The sequence below is a fragment of the Microtus ochrogaster genome, chromosome 5 (assembly GCF_000317375.1).
Source record: "Microtus ochrogaster isolate Prairie Vole_2 chromosome 5, MicOch1.0, whole genome shotgun sequence".
Classification (NCBI taxonomy): Eukaryota; Metazoa; Chordata; class Mammalia; order Rodentia; family Cricetidae; genus Microtus; species Microtus ochrogaster.
In genome coordinates, this window is record NC_022012.1 from 50872359 (window position 1) to 50900067 (window position 27709).

The 27709-nt window shown below is 51.7% G+C and overlaps 1 protein-coding gene across 4 annotated transcripts in view; it reads right to left on the reverse strand.

The window, feature by feature from the left end:
* Window positions 1-27709, reverse strand: part of Lingo1 (leucine rich repeat and Ig domain containing 1) — a 163211-nt gene that overhangs the window by 84609 nt on the left and 50893 nt on the right. The window contains exons 2-3 of one of the 4 annotated variants that reach the window (XM_026779140.1): window positions 26343-26387; window positions 113-196 (exon numbers count right to left, since the gene is read on the reverse strand). The exons of 1 other annotated variant lie outside the window; for it this stretch is intronic. The gene's annotated coding sequence lies outside the window, so the exon portion shown is untranslated. The remainder of the gene's footprint in view (window positions 1-112; window positions 197-26342; window positions 26388-27709) is intronic. 2 more of the 4 variants (XM_026779141.1, XM_026779142.1) reach the window with 2 other exon arrangements.

A 27709-nucleotide genomic window follows, 5' to 3' on the forward strand; every position in this document is an offset into this window, starting at 1 on the left:
CACACACACACACACACACACACACACACACACACACACACACACGAAGACAGAAGCAAAGGCCAAGTGATACAGTCACACATCAAAGCACCCAAACAGTTGCAGCACCCACCTGAAGCTGGATAAGGTGAGACAAAACCTCCCCTGGAGCCTTCAGGGACCAGCCAGTCTATCACCTTGAGTTCAGGCAGATGGCCTGCAAAAAAAATGGCACAGAGGAAATTCTATGGCTGGAAAACTACCGTTTTCTATGGAAACTTATAGCAACCCAGGAAACTCCTGCAATGGCCATTCTAATGGTTGCCACTATCACTGGATGGGAATGGTGACCACGAGAGTGAATGAGTGTCCCATTTCCAGAGGTATGCAAGCAACACCAGGCTGAGCATCTCATTTAGTCTCTTCTGAACTCACAGAACATGCCAGGGTTATTGTCTCTATCCCACAAATTTAGGAACTGAAACAGATAATCTACGCAAGAACATAAATAAATGGCCGGAGCCAACAGCAGGCCTGGCCTCCAGGAGTCCAGGCAGCTAGCCTGTGGCTCCCTACTGCAGGCCCAGTATTCCAGTCTTCCTTTTGAATCTTCCGTGCCCCTAATTCAGTGGTGGCTCAGCAACCTAAAAGGCAGAAACATCCAATTTCCCAGAACCCAGTGGTTCCCAGGTAAATGAATCTCACAAAAACACCATTCCCAAGCCACCCTGTGGTAGTTTGAATGAAAATGCACCATAGAGGTGGGCTTTGAGGTTTGAAAAGACTCTTGCATGGGCCAGGCAGAGGTGGCACACACCTTTAATCCTTGGCACTTAGGAGGCAGAGGCAGGCAAATCTCTGAGTTCAAGACCAACCTGGTCTACAGAATGAGTTCCAGGACAACCAGGATTACACAGAGAAACCCTGTCGAATAGAATAGAATAGAATAGAATAGAATAGAATAGAATAGAATAGAATAGAATAGAATAGAATAGAATAGAATAGAACAGAATTCCTTGCAATTCCCAGCACTCTCTGCTTTGTGGTTGTGGATCAGGATGTGAACTCTCGGCTCTTCCTGCCCTCTGCCATCATGCACACTGACCTTCTGGAACTGTAAGTCAAATTAAACACTTCCTTCTATAAGGCACCCTCGTCATGGTACTTTATCACAGCAATAAAAAAAGTAACTAAGACACACCCCAGCCCTGCAAGTGGCACCATTGTCGGCCTCTAGCTCTGTGTGTGTGTTATGATAGAATCCTCAACTTCTCAGAGGGCACTATACTAAGGGACAGGCTGTACCAGTCAACAAGTTTTTACTAAGCAACCACTGTGTGCATAATAGAGGTGCAGCTTAGGAGAAGACAGGATCCTGCCTTTCCTTGGGGACAGAGACCCACAGAATTGTCCAAGCAAATCTGACCCCTGTCTGGGCATCTAGAACTCATAGAGGGGACAGAGTTGATGTCTTTGGGCACCTTAGACTGGGGTAGTAAGGAGGGCAGAGCTCCAAGACAAAGGAATGAGGAAAGTATGTCCTGAGAGAGGTCCCTTGTCCCTGTAGAGATGACAGGAGCTTACTGAGGCCCTGCAGTCCACTCCCACAGGGCAAAAGTTCTGCTGGTATCTAGAAAGCTTTACAGAAGCATGGAACCAAACAGTAGGACTGAGGCAGCCTTGCTACCTAAAGAGCCTCACCAACCCAGGCAGCCTGGCCCTAAATGGTGACTAATTGGCACTGAGTGGCCCAGGGACCCGAGGAACAGACTTTGAAATCACCTGGTGTGAGGTGTCCAGCAGGAACAATGGGCCACCCAGCCAGCATAGAGTTACAGCTCCTTCTAATTAGGCGTCGCTTTGAACTCGGAGGCATCAGATTAATGAGGTTCACAGCATTCTCTCTTGCCGCCATGGCGGGCTGCCTCTGTTCTCTGATCACAGTGTGATGCCAAAACCTTGTTCTCTAAATCAAAGGTTCTCCCCAAACTCCACTTTCTGCCATGCCTTGGCTTTGCGCTGGCATCTCTGCCAGGAAGTTAAGCCTTCACCTCTCTTTCTGCCATGCCTTCCCTCCAAGGACCAGCTTGCATGTCACTGGGAGAGATTCTGCAAGGCCAGCAGGGATCCCCTCCTGCAGCCCACGTGGAGCACCAGACCTTGCTGGGGTGGCCCCATTCTCCTGCATACAGTTCAAGGACACACAGCAGGCTGGCCCTCCACACCCCCAACTGAAAGCCCCTCCAACTCTTGGCAGCTTGGGGCATGTGTGGCCTTGGGGGATCCACTGGCTAGTTGCCCACTGTTGGCATCTGTTCACCAGCCTTCAGAGGGGTGGAAACATCTGCAAGAGCCAGCATGCTTGGCCCCTAACTCTGGCAGCTTGCCCTCTTCCCTGCCCCCTCCGGGCCTTCCCTACCCAGCTCCCTTCTTCCCCCAGGATGCTCCCCTCTCTCCTCCATGCCACTAACAACTCCAGACCTCCAAAACCCAGCCCCACCTGGCTCTTCACTTGTCAGCCAAGATGCTGCCTCTTTATTTACTTCTGTAGAAACCTTGAGTCCCTAATCTGTTCCCTTAAACAACCACTTTTTGTCCCGTATCCCACCAGTTAATGATACTATCTTCGCTCATTATTTCTCCCTGCCTTGAGACTGTGGCCTAAAGCCAGGAACAGCATTTGTGTCACCTCTGTGTCCCCTGCAGTAAAGACTACCTGCCACAGAAGATTCCATTCTCCTTTGACACAGCGGGACAAGAGGGAGAGAGACACCACCTTGTCCTTAGCTTCCATCTGCCATAGAGGAATGACTCCCTCAACCTGCTTTCTTGGGGAGCTGCTGGACCATCCAGAGGGATACCAGGAGAAGGATGCATGGTGGCGGACGTGAGGCACTTTAGGGGGAAGGGTATCCCTAGGGAGAATAGAAGAGATGACAAGAGCCTTGGGGCAGTGGCAAGTCAATGTCAATTACTCTCTCTAAGCCCAAGCATCCCTGCATATAAACAGGGCTGGCCCAGGGCTCACAGGATGCATGAGTTGGATTGTACCCCAGCACTCAGGAGGAGTAGGGAGAGTTTTAGGCCAGCCTAGGTTACATAGCTAGACCCTGCTCCAAATGGGAAAAAAAATCCTCTCAGTCAGTCTTCACCTCTGGAGCACACACCATTAACTGGCTCTATTTTAGGGATAAAAAAAAGTCAGGCCTATAAGGGGGGGGGCACTGTTCAAGCCCCGGCAACTCACTGGCGCCAGAATCTGGCCTCTGCTGCCTGACCCACGGGCCAACCAGCCCTTCTAAGCTGTGGCAGGGTCTGCTGTTTCTGACCCTTGCTTACCGCTGAGCCTCTGTTTTCCCGTCTGAGAGGCAGGCACACAGCCATGTTTTGTGGATGCCTTTTGCTGGGCCAGGAATGTTCAGACACTCCCTGGCCCCCCTCCCAGAACCCAGGTAGAAATTCTTCCTATCCAGACACTCCCGACCGTTGATGTCCCCTCATCTGCTGGGCTGACAAGCTCCCCCACCTCTGGAAAGCTCTGGTTTACTGCAGTACATCCACCCCTGCCATCCTTTTGGTGACTTAACCATGCTTGGTGGCCAGTGCCCTCCGCTCTCTGTCTAGTCACCCCTGTGACCTTGGCTCCATTCCTTCCTGCTTGTCTCCCAAGCCACAGTCTGGCCCAGTTACCCTTGGCCTTTGGTCAAGCTTCCAGCTCCTTTTATCAAAGTTCCTCCTTTCCATCACGTCTTGCCCAAGGTGAGAGCTCACAGCCGACAGTGTATTTAACACTCAAATGCTCCTTAGCACTTTCTTCCTAATCCTCTCTCCTCAGAGACAAATGAACCAACCCCTCCTAGGTCCCAGGGTGGGGGAAGCCACACATGTTTGGAGAAAAGGGTCCCCAAGAAAGACTCTAGGACTCTGGCGGCAAGTAGCCCCAGCACCGCCCAACTCCAGCCATGCAGCTTACTATCGCCTCTCTACATGCACTGTGTCCCTTCCCCCATACTTCTCTACATGTTGTTTATGTAGAGCTGAGACTACATATCATTTTCACAGAGGAAGCAGAAGCCAGCAAAGGTGCCTGGTACCTGCCCACACGTTTCGGCAGCCCTGACCCAAGGACAGTTGTACTGCCTGCCCAAAGCTCACTCCCGTCGCCCGCAAACCCTCAGTCCCATCATGACATCATCATCTTTTGATGTCACCCATCTCGGTGTCTTTACTGAACCCTTTATCCTTTCCATCACTGGTCGCATGGTGCCCCCCCCCCCATGATTGAGAAAGGCCATCCCTTGCGGGGACAGATGGCACAGTCCTGTAATCCTGGCTACCTGGGAAACTGACATAGGAGGACCACAAGCAGTTCAAGGCCTGCCTGGCAATGGAGTAAGTTCCAGGCCAACCTGGAAACTTAGCAAGGCTATCTCAGAGCAACAAGTACAAAGAAGGCTGCGGAAGTAGCTCAGTGCACATGCCCAGAATGTGCAGGACTCTTGGATTAATCCCCAGCCGTTCAAAAGAGAAAGAGGCAGTCCACTCCCCTAATTTTGCTGAGTTGATTTTGTTGTTTTTTTGTTGTTGTTGTTGTTGTTTTTGTTTTTTGTTTGTTTTTTGTTTTTCGAGACTGGGTTTCTCTGATCTTTGGAGTTCTATCCTGGAACTAGCTCTTGGAAACCAGGTTGGCCTCGAACTCACAGAGATCCACCTGCCTCTGCCTCCCGAGTGCTAGAATTCAAGGCGTGTGCCACCACTGCCCGTCAATTTTCTGAGTTGAAAATAAACCAATCTCCGGCCAAATAGGGCAATGCACACTTACCAGCTACCAGCACTCGAAAGGTAGAGGCAAAAGGGTTGTGAGTTCCAGACCAGCCTAAGCCACACAGTGAGATCCTGTCTCTAAAACAACAGCAACAATTTTGACCCCAGGTTATATTCAATTTGATTATAATTAACACTTATAAAACAACTACATTTAGCAGATGGAGGATGAATCCATGGGGAAATGGGAGGTATAGTGGCCTTCACAACCTTGCCATGTGCTTCAGCTTCATTCGGAATGAGGTGGTGGAGAGAGGTCACAAAAGTCTCTAGAAAATACGCACAGCCAAGAGTGCCGTCTAGCCGGTGAGGTTGGAACAAGGTTTGACTACGGACTGCACAGGGTGCTACCTGCCCCACCCTGTGTTAGAGGTATACGAGAGGTGGCTCAAAGAGGGGACAAGTCACTGCAGACATCTCTGCCTTTTAGGTGGCCCCTCTCCGGGTTTCTGGGATACTGTGCCACCCCCCACCCCGCTGTCTGTGTTGGTCCTAAATGTGTTTCCTTCAACCGACTGTGGCTTCTCCTCCCTCAGCTCAGTGCAGTTCTGCCACTGCCCAGGCCTAGGTTCCCTTCCCGGTGACCTTAGCTCAGGCCCTTACACCATGCGCAGTGGCATGTTCCCATGCTCCAGCCTTCCCTAATCCCCCAATCCAGCAGGTCATGGGCCCGTTCTGGGTGAAATCATTAAAAACAAACTAGACAGAACTGGACAGATGGCTCAGTGGTTAAGATCACTAGTTGCTCACACAGAGGCTCTGGGTTCAAATCCCAGCACTATGTGGTGGTTCACAATCATTTATAATTCCAGTTCCAGGGAATCTAACACCCATTTCTAGAATCTCCATAGCCACCAGGCATGTATGAGGTGCTCATACATACACATAGGCAAAACATTCATACATGAAATAAATAGAAACAATAAATCTTAAAAACAAAGAACCTGTCCCTCCAGACAGAACCTTTCAATTCTCATCCCAGGAGACCAGAAAACATCAAGCAGGAAGTGAGGGTCCTCCTTTGCCTCCTTCTCTGCCCTACTTTGCCTCCAAGGTGGCTCTAAAATCATTTACCTGTCTCCATCCCATGATACCCTCATGATTCCCATGGCAGAATCCCCCATCTCTTTCTATACACCCTCCCCCACCCTCCTACAGCAACATCCTTCCTAAACACGAATCAGGACCCTCCCCTGTTGACAAACCATGAGCTTGTCACTGTCCCACAGAGAACATGGCCTGGTCCCCTGAGAGCCTTACATGCCCACGTGTGACCCTCTCTCCCATCTCATTGGTTCCTTCTTCCTGCCCAGGCTCTATCACAGGTGTGCACCATCAAGGAATCCTCTGTACCCATCACCACCCACCACACAACACTAGAGCACAGGAGGTACTTGGTCAGGCCAGATGAGCATCTCCCAGCATCCTCTCCTTCCCAAAGTGAGGCTGGGGGAAGATACTTGTATGTATCTCCACATACTCACAGACTTCACTCTCCTCCAAACAACAACTGGTACCCAAATGATGTGATGGAATGAAAATGTCCACCCCTTGGCTGAGAGCTGCCTCCTGCCTGTTTATAGCCCCAGGAGGACCACAGCTGGAACATGCTACAGTGGTACCTGGGTGGAGTCCTCTGTTTAGATACCCAGGAGCTGGATACCAGGAGTCAGCTTCCCTAGATGGAATGCAGCGAGGAGCCTGGGATAATAATGAGACTGGCCTGTCCACTGAGAGGGGACTGTAGACCCAGGCAGGGTCCCAGGCTTCGTACCGGACAACTTGGCACACGGCAGGTGCATGGACTGGAGCCCTGCCGTCCCTTCCACGCAGAGCAGGAACTGGGAGTGAACACAGTGCCACTTGGCTTAGCGTCTGACATGTCTGGGACCTGCTGAGGGGTGGGTGTGGCTGTGAGCGTTTGGCTAAGCCTGTCACACTGATGGAATGAGTGGGGTCCCATGAAACATTGTAAGTAGTCTTGGGATGTGGTGAACGTCCTGTTCACAGAGGTGCGTAGGCAGGGCAGCACACAGTGGGCAGATGCTGTGCGTGGCAAGCCATCTACAATCCCCCAGTACTGGTATCGAGCCCTGTGTGGAGTAGAACTCCAGGATTAGATCCATATCAGCTCCAACCCCGTCTCTGTCCCAGCAGCCTGGATGGGCTGGCATGTCCCTGGCCATGTTCAGCGGCAGACTCACCTCTCCAGGAAGGATACAGGTAAGATGACTGTCATTAGCAGGCACCTAGCTGACATTTAGCCCATCCTCTCCTGTGCTGGGGCCAGTGGTGGGTGCTGGCCTCTTCCTTGCCAGCAGGCAGCCTACACTTCAGGAATCTGAGGCTAGTGTGCCTAGCGTAATTTTGGTGTCTCATAGTCACTTGCTTTAAGGAAGGGAGCATGCCACAGGTGTGTCCAACAGTAATGGCTCCATGCAGTGTCATTTACTAGTAACTAAGTCACTTAATCTCCACAGTGAAGTCCTGAAGGAAACACTAGTTCCTTTCTTTTCTGTTTTTTTGCTTGTTTGGTTGGTTTGTTTCATTTTGGTCTGTGTTTGTGTTGGTGAGGGCATATGGGCTATGTCCCCCAGCCCTCCTCTCTTTTACTATTTATTTTGGAGACAGGGTCTTATGACGTAGCACGTGCTGGCCTTGAACCTTGTCTCCTCCTCCTTAGCCTCCTAAACTCTAAGGCCTGTAACACCAGGAGCAGGCAGGAAGACGCTGTTCTTCCCTTCATGTTACAGATGGGAACTGAAGAAACAGAGGGCGAGTCATTTGTCTCAAGACACGAAGGAGTGAGCTCAGGGTCCCATGAGAGGCTGGGGGTTAGGCTGAGGGATGACGATGGAGCTCCATGATCGGAGAGATGCACACACAGAAACACATACATATAAATGCACACACAGCCGCGCAATGCTTGTGAACACACCCAGACTTGGGTGACACACGAGTGAAGGGCCGTGAGTGCCACTTTCACACACGTCAGCCTCTCTGTTTGCCTTCTCCCAAGGCACTGCAGGCAGAGTGAAGAGGGGAGACTCAGGTTGCCCACATCTGATATCGGGGCTGTTCTCGATGTTGGATTTCAGTCCTGATCCACCCCTGTGACAGATCCTTTACCTAGATGGTGACTTTGATTCTTGGAGGGGATTGAACATCCCTGCCAGGTCACACACGGTGGGGTATCTAAGAAGCTGCTGACAAATGCTTTCTCACACTACCCTGGGGGCCTCCTGAGTCCACAGTTCCAGGCTTTTCCCCTATTCCTATTTGCTCTGAGAAGGACGGAAATAATAAGATAATGATTAAGGGGAACTAAGGAGAAGTGACCAAAGAAAAGGGTGGGGGAGACACCGGAAAAGAGGAGGAAAGGGGAGGACAGAGGGCCAGAGCAACAAGCTGAAATGCGGCAGGCCAGCAGCCTGCACAGCCCTCAGCTGCCCCCGCAGCTGCCAGTGAGAGGAGCGCAGCAAGGCAGGAGTTAACTCTCTGCCGTGGAGCAGAAAATGAGGTTCCAGTTATTAGTTGATTTATTGCTCTGTCCTCAATCTGCGCTCGGGTCCTGGAAGGAAATGTTCCACTCGAAAGCATTAAGCGTCTTCAAAGAGCAGAGGCATTAAAAATTGAAATCATAAAATAGACACGTAAATACAGTGGAGGTGAGAGGGGGCAGCCCCAAGCAGACTGGGGGGGCAGGCCCAGATACTACCGGACCAGGCTGCCACATGCATGGGAGAGTCGCCAGTATCTAGAAATAAGGGTTGTTCTTTACTAGCATCTGCTTCTGAAGACTCGGGGCTGCTCTACCCAAAACCAGGACTCTCTGCGGGTCAAGGGTCATTTACCCAGCAGGAGCCTGATACAATATCAATATCAAATATCAGGGAGAGGAATGAGCATGAGCTAGGAAACCCCAGCACAGAGAAGGGAGTTCAGGGTGTCACAAAAGGCTAGGGCATGTGCTGGGGGATGGTGACAGAACTTCATGGCCATGTAGAGCAGCCCACACAGAAACACATGTGTATGAATACACACAGCCACGCAACAATTGCCCTCGAACCTTGTCCCATAGCTTCCATCCTTCCTCTCACCCACCTGTTCAACTTCTCCAGGAAACCACCCTGGCTGATTTCATGGGCACTGGCCTTTTCTTGCCAGAAGGACGGAGTTTGAAGCTGGTGTGCTTAGGAAAATTCTGGTGTCTTACTAGGTCCTCAGATGAGGTGAACCCAAGGGCTCCTGCTCTGTGATTGACATGAATGTTGGGGGAGTCACCAGAAGTCCTCCAGTGATGGATCCACCCAGAGATCAAGTTAGAGCCAATGAGATGAAGTAGTGAAGACTGCCCCGAGATATGCATGTTAAAAAGCCACACATGTGTCTGTACAGAGGCAGGCCCACAGACCATGCACATGTGTACAGTTTTCCAAACACACGCTTGTGTGTACACATGTGTGTGCCAACAGTGGTGCATGGGACAGGTAATATGCCCCATACACATGTCCCTGTGTACACGTGTACACTCATGTGGCTATACCCAATTCTATATATACACATGGAAACCTCTAGGCCTGGTATCAGACCTCAGAGACACTGGCTGGGAGCCAGCCTATCGCATCCTCATTGACGATAAGTGGCTAGGGACCTACCAGCATGACCTTCTTTGGCAATGGGGACCCCTTGGCCTTAGACACTCTTAGAACTCCCCGGGATCAGGAGGCCTGGCTCAGAGTCTTCTTCAGACCCTGATTCTGGACTATGGGAACTCTATGAGAACCTGGTTGTGTGTTCAGTTGTGTGGAAGACCAAAGGCGTGCTCTCCCACAGCCTGTAGCAGAGCAGAGGCATCTACCAACCTTGTTTCCTCAGTTCCAACAGCAGGGAGGCTGGGTAGGATTATTGCTAAGGGGAATCAGGGAATTGACAAGACTCCAAACTGTGTCTGGAATATAGGGTATGGGCTGCCAAAGCCTTGGGAATCAGGAGAGTGGCCAGAAAGAGGCAGCAAGAATGATCCAAGGAGGGACTTGCTGCCCAAGCATGCAGATCTAAGCTCACATCCCAAGAAGCCACATAGAAGCCAGTCCCAGCACTAACATCTTTAACTCCTGTGCTTCTGTGGTGAGATGGAAGTAGAGAAGTTCACGGGCGAGCCAGCCTAATACACAGTGGGAAAACCAGAGACCTTGGCTCAAGACAGAAGACGACAAGCAACATCAAGAGTGCCCTCTAAACTACACATGTAGAGTCCTGCTGGCTCCCAGCCAGTGTCTCTGAGGTCTGATACCAGGCCTAGAGGTTTCCGTGTGTATATATAGAATTGGGTATAGCCACATGAGTGTACACGTGTACACAGGGACATGTGTATGGAGAATATTACCTGTCCACATGCACCACTGTTGGCACACACATGTGTACACACAAGCGTGTGTTTGGAAAACTGTACACATGTGCATGGTCTGTGGGCCTGCCTCTGTACAGACACGTGTGTGGCTTTTTAACATGCATATCTGGGGGCAGTCTTCACTACTTCATCTCATTGGCTCTAACTTGATCTCTGGGTGGATCCATCACTGGAGGACTTCCGGTGACTCCCCAAACTATTGCTGTTCCATAGCACCCATGAACCACGTACCCTACATTCACCCCCCCCACACACACACCGAGAGAGAGAGAGAGAGAGAGAGAGAGAGAGAGAGAGAGAGAGAGAGAGAGATCTGAGGAGGAGAGAGGCAGAGCACCAGAGGTTTGCTCAAAAGTCATGTTCAGTAGTGTCTTAGGCCCTAGCAGGATGAGTATGTCCCAGAACTGGATGGTTAGATGTGGATATTGCACAGAACCCACAAAATCTCTTCTCAGCACTGCAGACCTCTCCACTGAGAACTCAGCTCTGTGTCGTCATTTATGAAGGCACAGTGGACAGCTGAAGTTCCTCTCGCTTTGAGGCCCGAACTTCTTGTACACTTAGGTTTGTCCTCGGTGTAGCTCTCACAGGTCAATAGCCCTAGTCCTGGGATCAAGGTTGGAACCACAGGACTGGCGAAGGAGGATCGGGAGGGAAAGGGAGAGACCCCACTCTGCCTGCTGCAAACCTGCCTGCTGGCTACCCAAGAGCTCTAGCAGCCCGAAGTTGTTGGGGAACCTCCCATCTTCCCACAGACTGTGGGCTGAGATTGCTGTCATAGCTGCTTACTGCTTCAGTGTGTGCGCACGCGCACATGCACACACTCACAATATGTACTTTCCAACACATATTCACACATGTCACATAAATCAACATATATTCTAACACACTCATAACCTGCTCTCCTACATACATGATGTGCACAAACACATCCTTTTACACATCTCCGCATGCACACACTCACACACATACACACATGCACACCTTTGCACACTCACACCCATTATGGGAAGATCTCATCTCTGAGCTGCTGTGTGATCCTGCACCCAGACTAGCTGAAGTCAGAGCCATGAGCTGGGCTTGGACTCAGTGAGCTGGGCCCAGAGCTCACTGTCACAGCTTGTCTCCCTCACTCCCTCCCTTCTGGAGCACAACAGCCACTTCCTCTAGGTTTTGTGGGACTGTAGCTTCTATCCCCAGCCCTAGCATCTGCATCCCCAGTCCCCAGTCCCCTGGCTGCACACATCCCCAGCTCCACCCATCCCTCCACTGCACACACTCTAGGCACCTTGCTCCCCCACATGTAAGTTTTCCTAACCGGGAGCTTGTTTATTGTCTTTACTCTCCATAGGAAATAACTAGCACTTAGAGAAGTCAGTGCCACTGTCGTTCTCCGCAGACTCAGCGACAGTGGCCTGCTCATCGGATGCTGCCCGTGGCTGGGCCAGCTGCCTATCTGGTCCCTCTCCCGTCCCCCTCTGCCTGTATACATCCTCACCCATGTGGAGCCTAGGGCCCACCACCAGGCCACCCTGGCAGCAGGTCGTCTCTTGGAATCAGTGTGAAGAACCGTAACTTGCTGAGAAAGGGCCTCCTTCCCCGTGTGACAGAAGGTTAGAGGGTTTAAAGAGAGCAGTGGAACTGTTTTTATTAATCAGAACTGCTATAAAGAAAGCATTTTAATTAACATAATTATCCCGATTGAGAAAAGCAGTCCTTATCCCATAGATACTTTTCAGACTAAAGACGCAAGCTGTCACAATCAGTCATAATTAGGAAAAGCCTGCTATTTTCCTCCTCCTCCCCACTTCCCCTCTGGGCACTGCTCCTCCCTGGGTTAGACCTCACAGGAGACACACACGGGGTGACACCCTCCACCTCACACTCTTGTCCCCAGCTGCATCTCCAGCTGCCTCCAAGAAAGATCTCCTCACTATGATCCTCTTGCTGGCCTTGACTGGCCTCTCTCAGCCTCGTGGAAAAGGAAGAACAGGCCCCTTGGGAAGGCAAATGCTTCCACGGCCGGGGAGAGAACGCTCAGAACAGAAAAAGCCAGTGGGTCCAAGCCCCTACTCCTGCCTGATGCTCACAACCACTCACAGTTACCTACCTCCCAGGGTCAATCTTGACGATACTCCATCTGCCCACGTAACAAGCAGAAACCATCCACGTGTATAGCAGCCCTCCCTAGACCATTAGCTAACTCCCTTCATGCACCTCCTGGAAGTCCCGCCCAAGCTCCCTCCGGGTATGTCTCCCACCTCACCTCCCCACAGTGCTATGCTCAAGCCATGCTGGCTTCACACGATCCCACAGCAGCTTCTACCACAGGGCCTTTGCACTTGCTAGTTCCTCTGTTTGTGACATTCATTTTTCCATCCCCCACCTCCTACCCTCAGCACACACTCACCCTATAGGCACAGTCTTTGCTGCCAGCTTAAGTAGCCCCCCATTCTCGGGGCCTGATTGGTTGCCTCTCAGACCCCCTCAGATCTGTACCTGGGTGGTAGATGCATCCTTGTAACTCTGCCCACACTATTTACCCTGAGTCCACACTATTTACCGTGAGGCTGTGGCTCCACACAGAGCCAGAGATGGTGCCGGTTTGTTGTTGATGCTATTTGTGTGTAATGATTTTTTTTCTTCTTTGACGGTTTGATTGTATTTCTGCTTATTCTCTGCTGTTTACTCAGTGTTTGGCTTGGGCTAACCTCAGGCCTATGATGGTCCCAGGAATGTCTGAACTGGAACAAAGAGCGGAAGGGAGGCAACGGAGTCGCTCCATGCCCCTTTGGACTCAGGCTAGGCTTGGGGCTGCTTTTTAGGACCATCTGAAGTTTGCATTCTCACTCTCTGGGCCTCAGCGTCTCCATCTGGGAAATGAACAGCCTGCAGCCTGTTAATCTCCTCTGCCTCCCACAGCCATAAAATCCCCCTAAAGCTGCGGACCGCCCTCCACTTCCCCCGGCAGAGCCGATGCTTCCACCGGCTCACCAAGCACCTGGCACCTTCCAGGGCCACCCAGGAAGGGGGAAGCCGGCTGCTGTCTGATCCCACTGCCACTACTCCAGGCCTCAGGGAAACACGCTCGCAGATGACACCGTATTTCACCCACCGCGCTGCAGCCTCCTCCCTGGAAAGGTGCTTATATTTTAGTACGTCTTAAACGGGAGGCTGCAAAGTTGTGTTGTCAGCGCTTTTTAAATGGCTTGTTAATGCCTCCGCAGCGCTTGGCACTGGCCTGAGAAGACAACTCACTCTGCGTGGCACAGCCACCTCAAGTGTAGCCCTAATGCCACACAGCCACGCTGAGCCTCTGCTGTAGCCCGTTGTCAGTGGGCCCAGGAACAAACACACACTCTCAGCCCACCCAGGGCAACTCTTTGGGAGTGCAGGAGGCAGACCAGCTCCCTGTATGGTGGAGAAAAGATAATGGATCATCGGTGGTCTATGAGCAAATCTTTAGTTGGCCACTTAGCAGTTGTGTGACCAAGGGCCAGTCACCAAACCTCTCTGGGCCTCTAGTTTCCTCATCTATAGAATGGAAATGCTGACTCCTACTTCAAGGCTGTTTGAAGAAGAAATCAAGTAACATGTACTGGGTAACATTTCGTTTTTAAAATGTAAAATTGTTTTGTTGTTACTGTTTGATATTTTTTCTTTTGACAGAATCTCAGTATGTAGCCATGGTTGGCCTGGAATTCACTTTGTAGAATAGGCTGGCCTCGAACTCACAGAGATCCACCTGTCTCTGCCTCCTAAGAGCTGGGATTAAAGGCGTGTGCCACCATTTTTTTTCCATTCAAAAATTTAGTGATGTACACTGATTTCTTTGTGTGCAGAAATGTAGTCCAGTGGCAGAGGCTAGTGAGCAAGCATGGTAGAAGCCCCCTGGTCCTGAGCGGATGCTCACCGCTGGAGCGTGGCTTCGTACCCTGGCTTGCCCGTGAGCAGCAGGCAGACATTTCCACCCCTATCATTTCATGGACACCCAGTGGCACTCAATAAGGCAGGGTGCATCCCGTGGGCTCAGTCCAGCCTCCTAGGGCAAGAGCAGAGAGCAGAAACAGCCATGCTGGTGGTGTCAGGAAGGGTGGTCTGCAGGGGAGCTTTCCCAGATTCTACAGAGGCTCCCACATCCACAGAAGACAAAACCGTAGGTGAGGTGTCTACACCTGCCTATTTGGGAGTGCAGAGTGTGTATATGTGGTGGGGGGCAGGCTCTTTTCTCAACCGTCCACTTCAGCTGTGTGATCCAGGAACCATCGCTTCCATTTTGGAGGAGGTTGTGGGTGACACACAGCCACACAGCAGGGCACAGCCTGAGGCAGCTCCGGAAAACCTCACGCCCCTGCCTTCCGGGGCAACTCTGATCCCCAGCAACTGTTTTTGTCCGCTGACCGCCAAGGTGCACTGCCCTCCTGGGCGCTAGGGGACAGACCCGGGCTGTGGGGAATACCGGGGTAGTCATGGCGCCTGGGGCTGGGTCCGGCACGCTTTGTTATTCTCTCCTCACTTTTCTGCTACAGAAAGGCTCCTCTTCTTCGTTAAGGGGACACCGAGGCTTAGAGCAGAGCCCTGACGCCAGTCCTCTGAGGCCACAGCCAGCAGACTGTCCCTAGGGTATCAAAAGGGGCTAGAAAAGATAACGCTAAGAACCTGAGGCCCACTACTGGAGCCGTACCTCTCTAGGCCTCAGTTTCTCCAGCTCCACCCCCACCCACTGGGCACCAGGAAGCTGCGCAGGGGTGAGGAGGAGCCACAGCCTGATGGCGCCCTCAAGGCAGCAGTGAGGTAAGAAGGGGCGCGGGGGCGGAGGCGAGAGAAGGAGACAGATCTCGGGTGCGACTCTGCGGCTCGGCGCTGTGATATTTTTCCCGGTTATATTTTTAGATGGACTACTTTCTCTCCCCTCCCCCTGCCTCAGTAGGAGGAGGAACACAGAAATAGCCGCTGTGCGTGTCTGAGCCTGGCTATATATAGTGGGCACAAAACCCAGCTGCCCAGGGCTTCTCCCACTCGCAGCCCTGAGCAGGAGCAGAGCGGAAGGGGAGGCCCGGTTCTCTCGTCCAGTCAGTCACCATGTGCTTGCTTAGAGCTGCCTGCTTCCTCAGACACTCAACTCTGACAGCACCCTCGGGCGCACTCGAGGCGGCTGTCTCCCTGCTGTCCCCTCTTTGTGAGGCCTGGAGTGCCCAAGAGGCTTGATTCAAGGAGGACAGGCAAATGGCTGGAATGGACAAGAAACCTTAGCTGTCTGGAATACACCTGGCCTCCTTAGCAGATGGCACCATTTATATCCCGAACATATCAAATATGTCTGTCTGGTCCACGTCATTTCCATGGGAAAGCCAGAAGCTGGGACGGCCTAAGGGTGCCTTCTTGTGTCGTCTGTAAAATGGAGATGAAGTTAGCACAGGCCACTCTAAAGCCAGGGAGGCAAGCTCAGAATGTCCCTGAAGGTGGGCATCCCTAACTAAGAAGTGGTCCCCGAGTTTCCAAGTCAGTGAGTACCTACTCCCCACACCCCTTGATCAGAGCCCCACTCAAACAGGCAACTGGCTGTGGTCAAGCTTCTGTCTCTGACCACAGTCTACCTAACAGGTCTCCAGGATGCTCACGGCCTCCCAAATGGCAAATATTAGGTTGCCAATGGGTAGGCCCTTGTGGCCCATTGCTGTAGAGTTGAGCTGGGCCTCCCTATAGACCACCCTGACTATGTGGAGTATCGTGGCAGAGAGATCTACCCCACAACCACATCCTCATACATCCTCATGACTCCGGGTTGCTCCAGGATGTCCAGAGCCAGCTTGAGTGTGAATCTTTGAGAGTTGGGTCAGTGAGTTACACCAGCTTCCTGTCCCAGGGCCCAAGCAGACTAGAGACTTGTGCACTTGGGAGTGTCAGTTTTTCTGTCTGTTCTTTCCACTAGCACAGATTTAAGTACACCATCTTCTTTAACCCTTACACCTAAGGAAACAATGCGCATTTTACAGGTGGAGAAACCAAAGACCTCGGCAAGACAGGCCTGCCCAGGTCACACAGAAAGTGACAGGCAAAGCCTGTGAACCCTGTTTCTCAGGCTGCCCCATCAGAGATAGAGTCTGTGCCTGTCCGAGCTGGGAGATCCAGAACTCTAGTGCAATGTGGACTCCTGTATTAAACAGCTGGCTTGAAAATCCCTGGTCATGGCCAATGGCCTGAGAGTGCCAAACCTGGCAGTTCAGGACAGCACAGCGAGGGAATGCCAGTGGCCATCCACCTGCCCTGCTCCCATCCCCACCCCAAACCTTCAAGCCCAAGTACAGACCATTCTTCTGACTACAAAGTTCCCCTTGGTTTGTGACACTTGGCTGAGTACCAAGATGAAAGCCAGCCACCTCTCAATAGTATGTGCTGGACTCTGAACTGTCGTGTGACTTCAGCCAGAGCCCAAGAGTGCTCACTGAAGCATTATTCGAAGTGTCCAGTTGATTCTGGGCTGCTGGTTCTGCATAAAAACTCCCAAGGCCTCTACCCTGTCACAGAGTTCCTGTCCACACCCATGGCAGTGGACATTTGGGGCTAGGAGAAGCCTGTATCCTCGCAGGGCTCACAGCATCCTGGTGGACTGTGAGCCACAACTGACCTGGGAAGGAGGAACTCAGGGCCAGAATAACGGCCATCATCTGGGAGGAAATGACACGGCCTTGCCCTCAGGGAGGGACTGAGATGCTCAGACACTATATGGAGAAGAAGGAGCAAGCACTGATGGCCACTGAAAACGGAGGAAAGACCTAAATATATGACCAGTAACCACAGAACTTCCACAAGACAGCAGATAGAGGTCTACAAGCTGGATTTGGTGATAACTTGGATATGATACTAAAAGCTTCTACTCAGAAAAGGAAGAAACGAGCCAGATATAGTGGTGTTGTGGTTGTGGAGGGCGTGGCAGCCTGAAGCTACAACCCAGTAGTGAGAGGGAGAAGCAGGAGGATCCAGAGTTCAGTTCATCTTCTGAAACATAGCAAGTTCAAGGCCAGCGACATGAGAACTTCTTCTGAAATCAAACAAACAAACCTAAAGAAACAAAAGAAGTAGTGATGGCCAGCCAAATGACTCCGAGGGTAAAAGTTCTTGCTTTGCTAGCCTGGCAAGCTGAGTTCAGCCCTGAGAATCAACATAAAAGCAGAAGGAGAGCTCTGATTCCACAAAACTGTCCTCTGACCTCAGCACAACTACCATGGCATGTGTGCCGAGACCACCTGCACACACACACACATACACACACAAGCATGCACACACAGAGACACAAACACACACACACATAATATCAAATTACATTTTTTAAAAAGTGGCAGTGGAGGCTCGTGCCTTTTAATGCCAGCACTCAGGAGGCAGAGGCTGGCAGATCTCTGAATTCAAGGCCAACCTGCTTTACAGAGCAAGTTCCAGGGCAGCCAGTGCTATGCAGAGAAACCCTGTCTCAAAAACACAAAACCGGGGTGACAGAAGAGGAGAGTGCTAGCCAAGAGCTGACGAGGATGTGGTGAAATTCAAGCTTTGCACACTGTTGGTGGAAATACAAATTAGGAGCAGGCAGTTGGGAAGTAGCAGAGGGGTTATGCCTTCAAAAATTCAAATAGAATTATCGAAAGAACCAGCAATCTCACCTCTGGTTAGATATCCGAAAGAATTAAGAGAAGATGTTAAAGAGACATTTGCCCACTCGTGTTTACTTGATTCCCACAACCCACGTAAAAGCTGGATGTGTGGCATGTGACTAACTCCAGCAGTGGAGGGGAGGGGCAGGAAGATGGAGCAGTTCTATCAGCCGGTGAGCAGATGAACGGTGGATATGCCCACAGCATGGAATAGTATGTTTCTTTTAAAAGAAGAAAATCATGTCATGTGCCACAACATGGAGGGACTGTGAAGGCATTATGCTTCTCCTAAACTAAAGGAGTCAGTTACCAAAAGGACCAGGACATTCTAAGTAGTGGGCCCCTTCCTTTTCCCTTTCCACTGAGTCCAAGCCACTTGATTCCAAGCCCCTATTCTGCCCCTTATGGATGATTTACCTTCGGGTAAGTTCCTTAACCTCTCTGTGCGTCTGTAATAACAGCTCACAGGGTGTGGTGAGGATTAAGCCAATAAATATCTGTGAAATGCTCAGAGCAGCACCTGGCACCCAGCAGGAGCCTGGAAGCCTCTGCTGTTACCATTGCTATGCCATTGCTGTCCTACTTTCTGGGGCTGCCTCGAGGTCTGGTCTTGGCCATGTATATGGAAGACTTTCTGAACACTTGGAAGTCCACTGGCTATAATGTTGATGCTCTATTCTCTTTACCCTCTTTCCTTTGAAAGGCTTTAACACATACACACACACACACACACACACACACACACACACACACACACACACACACCAGATAGCACTGGACAGAAGGTGGGGGATGTCCACCAACCTTTGAGGAACTCAGCACCAGTGGGAAGTAAAACTGGCTCACCCAGGCCCTGAACACCTATGGAAGGGACTTGGAGAGGGCCAAGCCAGTTCCGGTATGAGCCTGGAGCCCAGACCCAGGCTAAGAGGAGTGCAGAGGTTCTTGATGAAGGCAGGAAAGAAGCTGAGCTGGCTTGGGTCCAAGCTACAGATGGCCAAGTCCAGCTAGGTAAGCAAGACAGAGCCAGGGGCCAGGGAATTGGGAACTAAGGCCTATCCGCACCTCTGGCAAGATGGGCTTTGCTTGGGGCAGCAGGGTACCCTGTGGAGAAAGGGCTTCCTTCTTCTTGGAGCAAGCCAGAACTCAGAGGGTGCCTGCTGGGACAGTGCTCACCACACCCTGCCTCCCCAGGCCCAGATGCCAAGAACTAGATCACAAAACACCAATTAGGTCTCTGCCCAGCTCCATCCAAGGACTCCAGTGCCCTGTCCCAACCTCAAGCTGCAACATAAACCTCCCTCTCCACAGCTCAGGCAATCAGGGTGGTCAGTAGGGCGGGGCTGAAACTGCCATGTCCTTGTCCCCAGCAGCCCTTCTTCCTAGAAAACCCCATCCTTCTCGGGGTCTCTATGCCATTCTTCTCTTGTGGGCAACACAAGCACATAACCCCTATTTCCCTTTTCACCTTGGCCCCCAAGAATCACAGCCAGCGCCCTACTCCGTAAGTCCATGTTCTGATGTCTCCATTTTCTCTGTTACGGTCTTCTTCCCTACAACAGACTGCGTCTATCTTTGCATCGTCACACATGTGCTTGGAAACCTTCACAAATACACAATGGCATAAAATGGCTATAAATAAATACGTGGGAACCGTGGGTAGAGTGCGTACTGCATAATCATGAGAACCTGAGTTTGGGTCCCCAGCACCCACATAAAAGCTGGATATGGTGGTACATGCCTGTAACTCTAGCAGTGGCCACAAAGACAGGCTAGGGGACCCCTGACCTGCCAGTTTGATCAAAATGGTGAGCTCCAAGTTCTCAATGAGAGACGCTGTCTAAAACAGTATGGCAGAGAGCACCAGAGGAAGACACCCAGGGTAGACCCCGGACCTTACAGGCGCATGCACGGGCAAGTACTTCCTCACACATGTAAATAGCCCCAAACACACAGTAAACATGAAATGTCCGCCCTCCACCCTTACCCCAGACTCACGGACTGCTGTTGGGTCAGGTGATAGGAAATCTAGGGCTGATATATTGGACAAGAGTCGGGGTGGATGAAAGTAGGTTAGAATGGGTCCCATGTCTAGTTACACAGATGAGCCAGGAGGACCCCTGTGCTCACCGTATGATAGTCTATAGCCCTGAGAGCACCCCTGACAGGTCCAGGCTCACCAGTACATTTGACATGTGCAGCATCATGTGTACACTCGCCTGTGCATGATGGGTTAGGAGCCCTTCCTCAGGCACAGAACCTCCAACCTCAAGCTTCTAAACTCCAGAAATGAAAGAGAGAAACGTCTTTTTTTCTGAATTACTCTGGAACCATGTCACTAAATGGACTAAGACAGACAGTGCCAGCAATGTGGGACATTGCCCTGCCCCAGAGCTGAGATGGGGCAGCAACTTTGGACTGGAGGCAAAGGATGGCACAAGGGTTTAGAGAAAGAGACCAGGAAAGGCCTTCATCACCATGAAGAGTGAACAGAAGGCGGGGGAGGAATGGAGGTGTATGCTCCAGAATGTGGCTGAGAAGGACCATTCTGCTGGGAACTCAAAGGGCACAGGGAAGGAGGTTCTGGAACAAGGGGAAATGTACCCTGGTTACAGTAAGGACTTGCATTACGTCTGTGTCCTTGGACTTTGTGGGAGGTGCACCTAAGGACAACGGACTATGACATTCAGCAGAAGAAGTAAGAGCACCAAAGTGCTCAGGGCTCTGCTTGGTGTCTGATGGATCATGCTGCAGAATGCAGGGAGGAAGAGGCAGTGGGAAGAGGGAACTGAGCGCCCAGAGGGAGGCAGGAGTAAACCTGAGACCCTTCAGCCTGGCAGCTGGAGCCTGGAAAGCACGTTTGGGAAAGAGCGCTGAGCGAATGGCTAAGTGACCGTGTGAGCTGTTAGGGGTAGTGGCGATCTGTCCCTACAGACAATAAGGACCAGAAAGGTGCTTCAGCCATCACAGCCTTTCACCACCTCAGGACTCCTCTACCCAGATATCAGCACAAACCCGATGACTGTCCCAGTCCTGTCTCCAGTGGACCCAGGTATGGCTCAACCTACCATTTCAGAAGTTACAAGTCATAAGCTTTTGCAAAAGCCATGGGCACCCAGCAGAGATCTGTCACAAAGGTAAAGCCCCCAGAGAGCTCCAATTCAGGTAACACCTACAAAAGAAGAGGCACTGAGGCAGCTTCCAACCAGCTAGGATCAGAGGACCACTAGAGCGCAGCCAGCCCAGCCTGGAGAAGCCTCAGACACGAGACACCAACCTGTGAGGTGGCTGGCTGGTTGGAGCAAAACTATCCAGACCATGCTGCCTGAAGCTCTGGAGGCCCAAGCCCTGCCCTGGTGTGGCCAGGACGCGGCAAATGACATCAAAGGAGATTACCATCCACCTTGAAAATGGAAGGATGACTTCCTGGTGGATTTTGGACTTGCTTGGGACCAGTGGCTTCTTTATGCTCATTTCTCCTTCTGGTGATGTAGTGTCCACTCGAGGCCTGACTGTCACAGCAAGTGGGCCACTTGCTTGGTCTTCCCAGGGCTGGAAGATGCCGGTTGTCCCCTGTGTCTTGTCCATGTCTGACTCAAGGGAAACAAGTTGGGGTCTTGGGATGGAGAAAATGTACTGTTCCTATAAGAAAAGTGTGGATTTGGGAAGCCAGAAGGGAATGTTGTGACTTGGATGAGTCCCTAAAGTTCCCAGGTTGGCAATGATCCCCAAAGCAACAGTGTGGAATCAGAGCCTTTGGGAGTTGTCATAGTCGTGAGCATGTGCCTTTCTGGATGGCTCTGCCGGATGACACAGCAGAAGAGCCCATGTCGGGTGTGTATGTTGTTTTTATTCTAGAAATTCAAATCCAGATGCTAGGCAAGTCATCTACCCCTGAACGCTCTCTCCAGTCTCCAAGCCCCCTCAGTTTTGGCATCCTCACCTCTAGAACTATAGAAAATAGACTTTTCCCCACTTTTTTGGTGCTGGGAATTAACTGAGGGCTCTCATACATGATAAATAAGCACTCATCTACTGATCTATATCCACGGCCCTTTTAATGTTATTTTATTTTGAGACAGTAAATTGCCTGGACTGACCTGTCCTCACTCAGGCTTTCAACTCGTGATCCTCCTGCCTCAGCCTCTAAACTATGATTATAGGCCTGTGCTGACAGATTCAACTATCTCTTTCTTGGTAAATAAAAAACCTAGTCCCAGGCTTGGGAGGTGGCTCAATGGGTAGAGAGTGCTTGCTGTGCGGGCATCGGGACCTGAGTTTGGGTCCACGGTACCCATGTAAAGCCCGACATGGTGTTTTGTAAACTCTAAGAGGAGATAGATAGGCAGATCCCAGGAACCTGGTAACTAGTTAGTACAGCCGAAATAGCTCCAGGTTCAGTGAGAAACCTGTGTCAGCAAACAAACAGAACAAAACAAAATCACAGAGAAAAATCAAGGAATACACCCGACATGACCTCTGGACTCCAGACGTATAGAGTGCTTATGCCTGCACAGACACCACAGAGACAGACAGACACAGAGGCACACATTGTCTAGTCTCTGGCATTCTGCTATTACTTCCCTAAGTTGACTAACAACCATCTAACAGGCCTGCAGAGTGGAACTGCTGTCATTCTCCCTTTTAGATGGAGGAACTGAGGCAGAGACTTCAAATCATACGCCTGAGGACACACAACTGCCTGCACAGGCCAGGTTCTTAGCAGCTACCTATGCCGTCTTGGCGGTTCTGACAGCAGAAAGACAGGTAAATGCCCCTGCATATCTCCCCTGAGAGTAGAGACTGACCCTGCCTCTGCCTTCTCTCCAGGTGCGTAGGCAGTCCCCAGACCCGGGGTAGAGCGGGACACATATGCATCACTTATAGCAGTGGAAGGACTGGCCAGATTGTCTCCAGATTCTCTGGAGTAGCAGGTCAAGAGGATGAACGACAACCTGACTTCAGAAAAGCCTGAGTCCCTTCCTGGCCTCACCTTGCACATCTGTAACATGGGTCAGAAAGGGCCTGTGGCAGGGAAGCTAATATAATGTGTGTATGGCGCCTCCCAGGAGCCTGGCCACAGCAGAAATGGAAAAGATGGCTGGGGTGAGGTTCTCACCTGTCAGAGACTCCAGAGGGCAAAACCAGACCTGGACTGCAGTGGGTCCCACCACCCAGGCCAGTTGTGTGACTCTGGGCCAGTCACTACTGGTCTGAATTTCCTCTGCTGCAGAACGAAGGTGACAGGAGAAAGATGCTTGGCCACACTCGACATACACTGCCGTAATGATGCTTATTCTCCTACTGCATCTTCCTGCCTCTCCAGGGAGACAGGTGGTGAGGGCCTGGGTGGGGTGAGGAGGCAGGTACAGGGAGTGCGCACAGGATCCAGGTACCAGGCTGGGCTGCGGGAGCTACTCAGGGCTCACACTGCAGAAGATGGAAGAAAGCTGCCCACTGCTCAGTGCTCCCTGCTGGGGAGGAATATCATACCCCACACATATGTCCATCCCCACCCATACAGGTAACTATCTGGGACACCTAGAGCCAGAAGTGAAAATTGTGTTTGTTCCTGGGGCCCTGAAGCCCACGACCTGGATGGCTTCAATGCTCTTTGCCCCTGGGGTCAGCACCTTCCCAATATGTCACCCCCACTATGCATGTGGGAAACCCTTACCCCAGAGGAACATTGATGTGTGAAGAACCCAGACTGGGCACCATGTGAAAGGTGTCATTCTTGTCCCCTCTTCTCCCTCCTCGGTGGGTCAGAGCCCTCAGCCCCACCTCAGTATCACCAGGGACACCTCTCTGTATCCGCGAAAAGGAGTCTCTTCATCTTGGCACCAGACTCCATCCTTTCGTGCTGCCTCTACCTTGTTGGCTGAGGACATCTGTGTCTGAAAGGACAGGTGCTGTCCAACTGTACGCCACGAATCTCTTGCTTAGCAGTGCTCATGGAAGCTTCCTAGCAACTGACACCAAGAGGGAGGCAGAGAGGCAAGAGCCACCTTCCCACCCTAACTATGCTACCCAGGGTGATGACCCACACATCCCTCACTCCTTCCTGGACTGACCCTATCGCCCACCTATTGAAAGGAGCCACAGTCCCAGTACTGGTAGTGACAACAGCTGTGTTGCAGACACCCAATCACAGAAGACCAACACTGATGCCCAGAGACTCTAGGAAACACACCCAAGGTCATCCAGCTTCTAAGTGGTGAGGGTGTGAAACCAAGCAGTCAGACCCAGAGCCTGAGGGCTCCCCTCTGGGCTGTGTATCTCAGATGCCCCTCCATCCCCTGCCACAGACCTTGGAAAAGCCTGTCAGGAAAGGACAATGGGGTCTCCCTGCTGGGATGGGGGAATTGAGGTAAAAACCAAAAAAAGAAAGCAGCATTTGAAGCAGACACAGAAGAAGTTTTTAAAGCTAAAAATGTAGCACACTGGCCTAACACCCTCCTCCGCTGCTCTGTTCCTGTTCTGGCGGGGAATGTGACTCTGCCTCAGGTCAGTAGCTCAGACCCACCCACAGAGTCAGGCCGGGAAAGCCACTTAGCAAGGATGGCCTTGAGAGTGCCAGCAACCCCACCAGCTGAACATCCTGTCACTGACCCTCCTGGGCTCAGCAGTCTGTACCAAACTTCCTTTGGTCCCCTCAGACAGGTGTCCTCCTGTGGCACCTGTGTGGCTTGGCCAAATCGGAGCACTGTCCAAGCCTGGCACAACTCAGGCCCAGCCTTGACTGCAGAGGGAAGCCACACACCCCACATGCCCCACCCGTCTCCTCTTGCCCTAGCTCCTGTTCAAGTAACCACTCCTGAATTCCCACAGTACCTCTTCCCAGGCTTTCCTCAGCCCACTTGCACGCACATGCTCACTGGGCACTGCCCAGCATGCAGTCTTCTCTATCTCAGAGGTCTTGCGGGGCCAGCCCACTAATTGCTCGGAAGCTGTATCCAGCAATGTTGACAGCGCTATAGACTTGAACCCCCCTCTTCCCTGCCCCCTTGCCCCACCCGATAGCCATGCTTTCCAAATCCCACATCTGTGCGCTCCTCAAGTGACCTCCCTGCCCATTTCCATCCTCTCCCATAAATAGTGGCCACCGCCAGTCCCACCCGGACAAGTACTGATAGCCTAAGTGCACACAACAAAGCAGGGCAGGGGCTGGTCAGCCACCCTAGGAGGGGACACCAAGGGTGGCTTATCAAACGAGGTAGGCAAAATGCCCTATCAGAGGAGGCACACCAGAGCAGGAAGGGCTGGCAGGGTCCAGATGCAAAGGAGAGATAAGCAGGCCCCATCCATGAAGGACAGAAGAGCCCCGATGACTGTGGCCTGGCCCCTTGTCCACCCCCACTCTCTCTAGGATCTGACATCCCCAGCTGCTGCGCACGCACACACCCCACCCCCGTGACTGCATGCTAGGAGTAGGGACCCAGGCCGCAGCCTGCCGCACCACTGGCTCCCGTCCCTACCCACAGCTTTGACTCCCCCACCTCTAAGAAAGGAACAAACTGCTCCTTTCCAAGATTGTTGTTGCTAAGACGAATGAGCTAATTAAAGTCTGGAAAGGTTTCTTGAAGACTTAAAAAGAAGTGATTGAGCATGCAAATTAGTAACAATTACTGCCCCTCCTCCAGGCAGGCGGCCTGGATCCCTCCACAGAGTGAACCTCTGCTCTGGAGTGATAGGCCTGGCAGAGGGCTCAGCTGCAGAAGACTGTGCTTTCCCTGACCCTCAGGTCATCACTCTCTCCCCACATCTCGGTTGCTTAGCAACTGGTGTGTGTGTTTTACCGTTTATTGAGCACCAACTATGTGCATGGTCTTCTCTACACAGAGTAACATCCAGGAGGACTAATTTTCAGAAGTCCCCTTTGACCCACCAGAAAATGGGGGCGGGGAGGTCACAGAGAGGTGTTAAACCTGACCCTCAGTTCATGACCTTAGTGACCCCTACCAGCCCTGCCAGACCTGAGATTTACCATACTCCATAGTCTTGTCTGCTGGCTTACTCAGCAGACACACTGAGACTCTGATGGGAAATTAAATTTAAAAGTTGTACAGGTGTGTCCTGGGGGTCCGGAGAGGGACTCGGTGTCTGTCCTGAATCTGCTGGTTCTGCCTCACCCTGCTTGTGAGAAAGAGAATGAAACCCTCAAAGTGCTTACCGATCTCAGCCCAAGTCCTGCCCCCCACCATCCAGAAAGCCAGTGTCTGCCAGGCCCACAATCCCAGCCCCACTTACTCACCTGGCTTACTCTTAGCTCACAGCTCGCCTTGCTGCTGGCTGCTGTCCTGACTCTTCAAAAGGGCTCTCATTCCCCATAAGCCTGGCCTCAGTCAGTAGTCTATGAACCTAATCCCAAACTGATTCCCAAACCTCTCCCTCTTCACTCAGCAACTCCTCCCACCCCCAACATGGCTGAGGAAGCAAAGGCAGCCTTCAGGAGACAGGACAACGGGATGATGGCTCACCTCTCTCAGGCCTCACTCCAGGCTCAGGGCTCCTCAGCAGGACTCCTGCAGAGAAACATCAGGGAAGAGGTGAGCAGACACCCAGACCTACCCTTCAGTCTGCCTCACCCAAGCTCTCTGTGTAGCCTGGACTTGCCAGGCCCAGGGGCAGAAGAGGCAGGAGAGGCTGAGCAAAGATGCCCGGTCCATTTCACAGAGTAAAACAAGTATCAGGTCAGAGCTGCTGCTGACTGGGACCTGAGGGCTTGCTCAGGCCAGCCCAGGCTCCACATGTGTCCTGAGATCTGTGAACTAGACTAGGAGAGCCCCCACCCTACCCCATCCCACCACACCACACCTCACCCGGACTACCCACAGCAGCAAGGATGGTTGTCTGGTGCCAGGACACAAAGAGCTGAGCCTCACATTGCCTTTCAAGGTCAGATTTGGCCAGGGCCCAATGGGACCCAAGAGAACTGGCAGGAATAGAGCACAAGGGCCCACATATGCCTGGCACCCTGACCCAGCCCAGTTCAGTTATGTCACTGGGTCACCCTGTGACTCTGGGCTGGCCTTTTGCCCATTAGTACAAGCAGGTATATCCATCCCCAGAGGGTTTGAACAAACACAGCTTGCTGCCACCCTTGGAGTTTCTGAGCAAGGGGTCCTGAGTGGGCCTGAGAATTTGCATTTCAAGTAGCTTCCCCTGGGTGCTGGTACTGCCATCTGGGGCCCCTTTTGAACAACTCCTGTTTTTAAACATTCTCTAGTTGTATGTACCTAGAACATGTACCTGCAGAGTATGTAGTCTAGGCCCAAGAAGTTCATAGGCTGAGAACACACACACACACACACACGCACACACACACACATGCACGCACACCATGGGGGTGGGGGTGAGGGTGGGCATTCCAAACATATCTGACAATAGATGGCTCTGGTCTGGTGCAGACCTAGAAGACTTCCGGGAGGAGATAAAAATCTAAATTTTCAAGCCAGGTGGTAGTGGTACACACCTTCAATCCCAAAGGCAGAGGAAGGCAGAGCTCTGAGTTCAAGGCCAACCTGGTCTACAGAGTGAGTTCCCAGGATAGCCAGGGCTGACGGAGAAATTCTGTCTCAAAGCAAACAAACATACAACAACAACAACAAAACTCAACAAAAATCTAAATTTCCATTATTACAGAGTATTGTTTGATTATTCAGTACAATAAACAAACTCCTTTTCTAGGGGTATATGTGAGCCAGTAGAGAGGTGCACACACAGAGTCTACTCTAGGATACACATGAACCTATAGAGAGATGCACACACGGGGTCTACTCTGGGGTACACGTGAACCTATAGAGAGATGCACACATGGGGTCTACTCTGGGGTACACGTGAACCT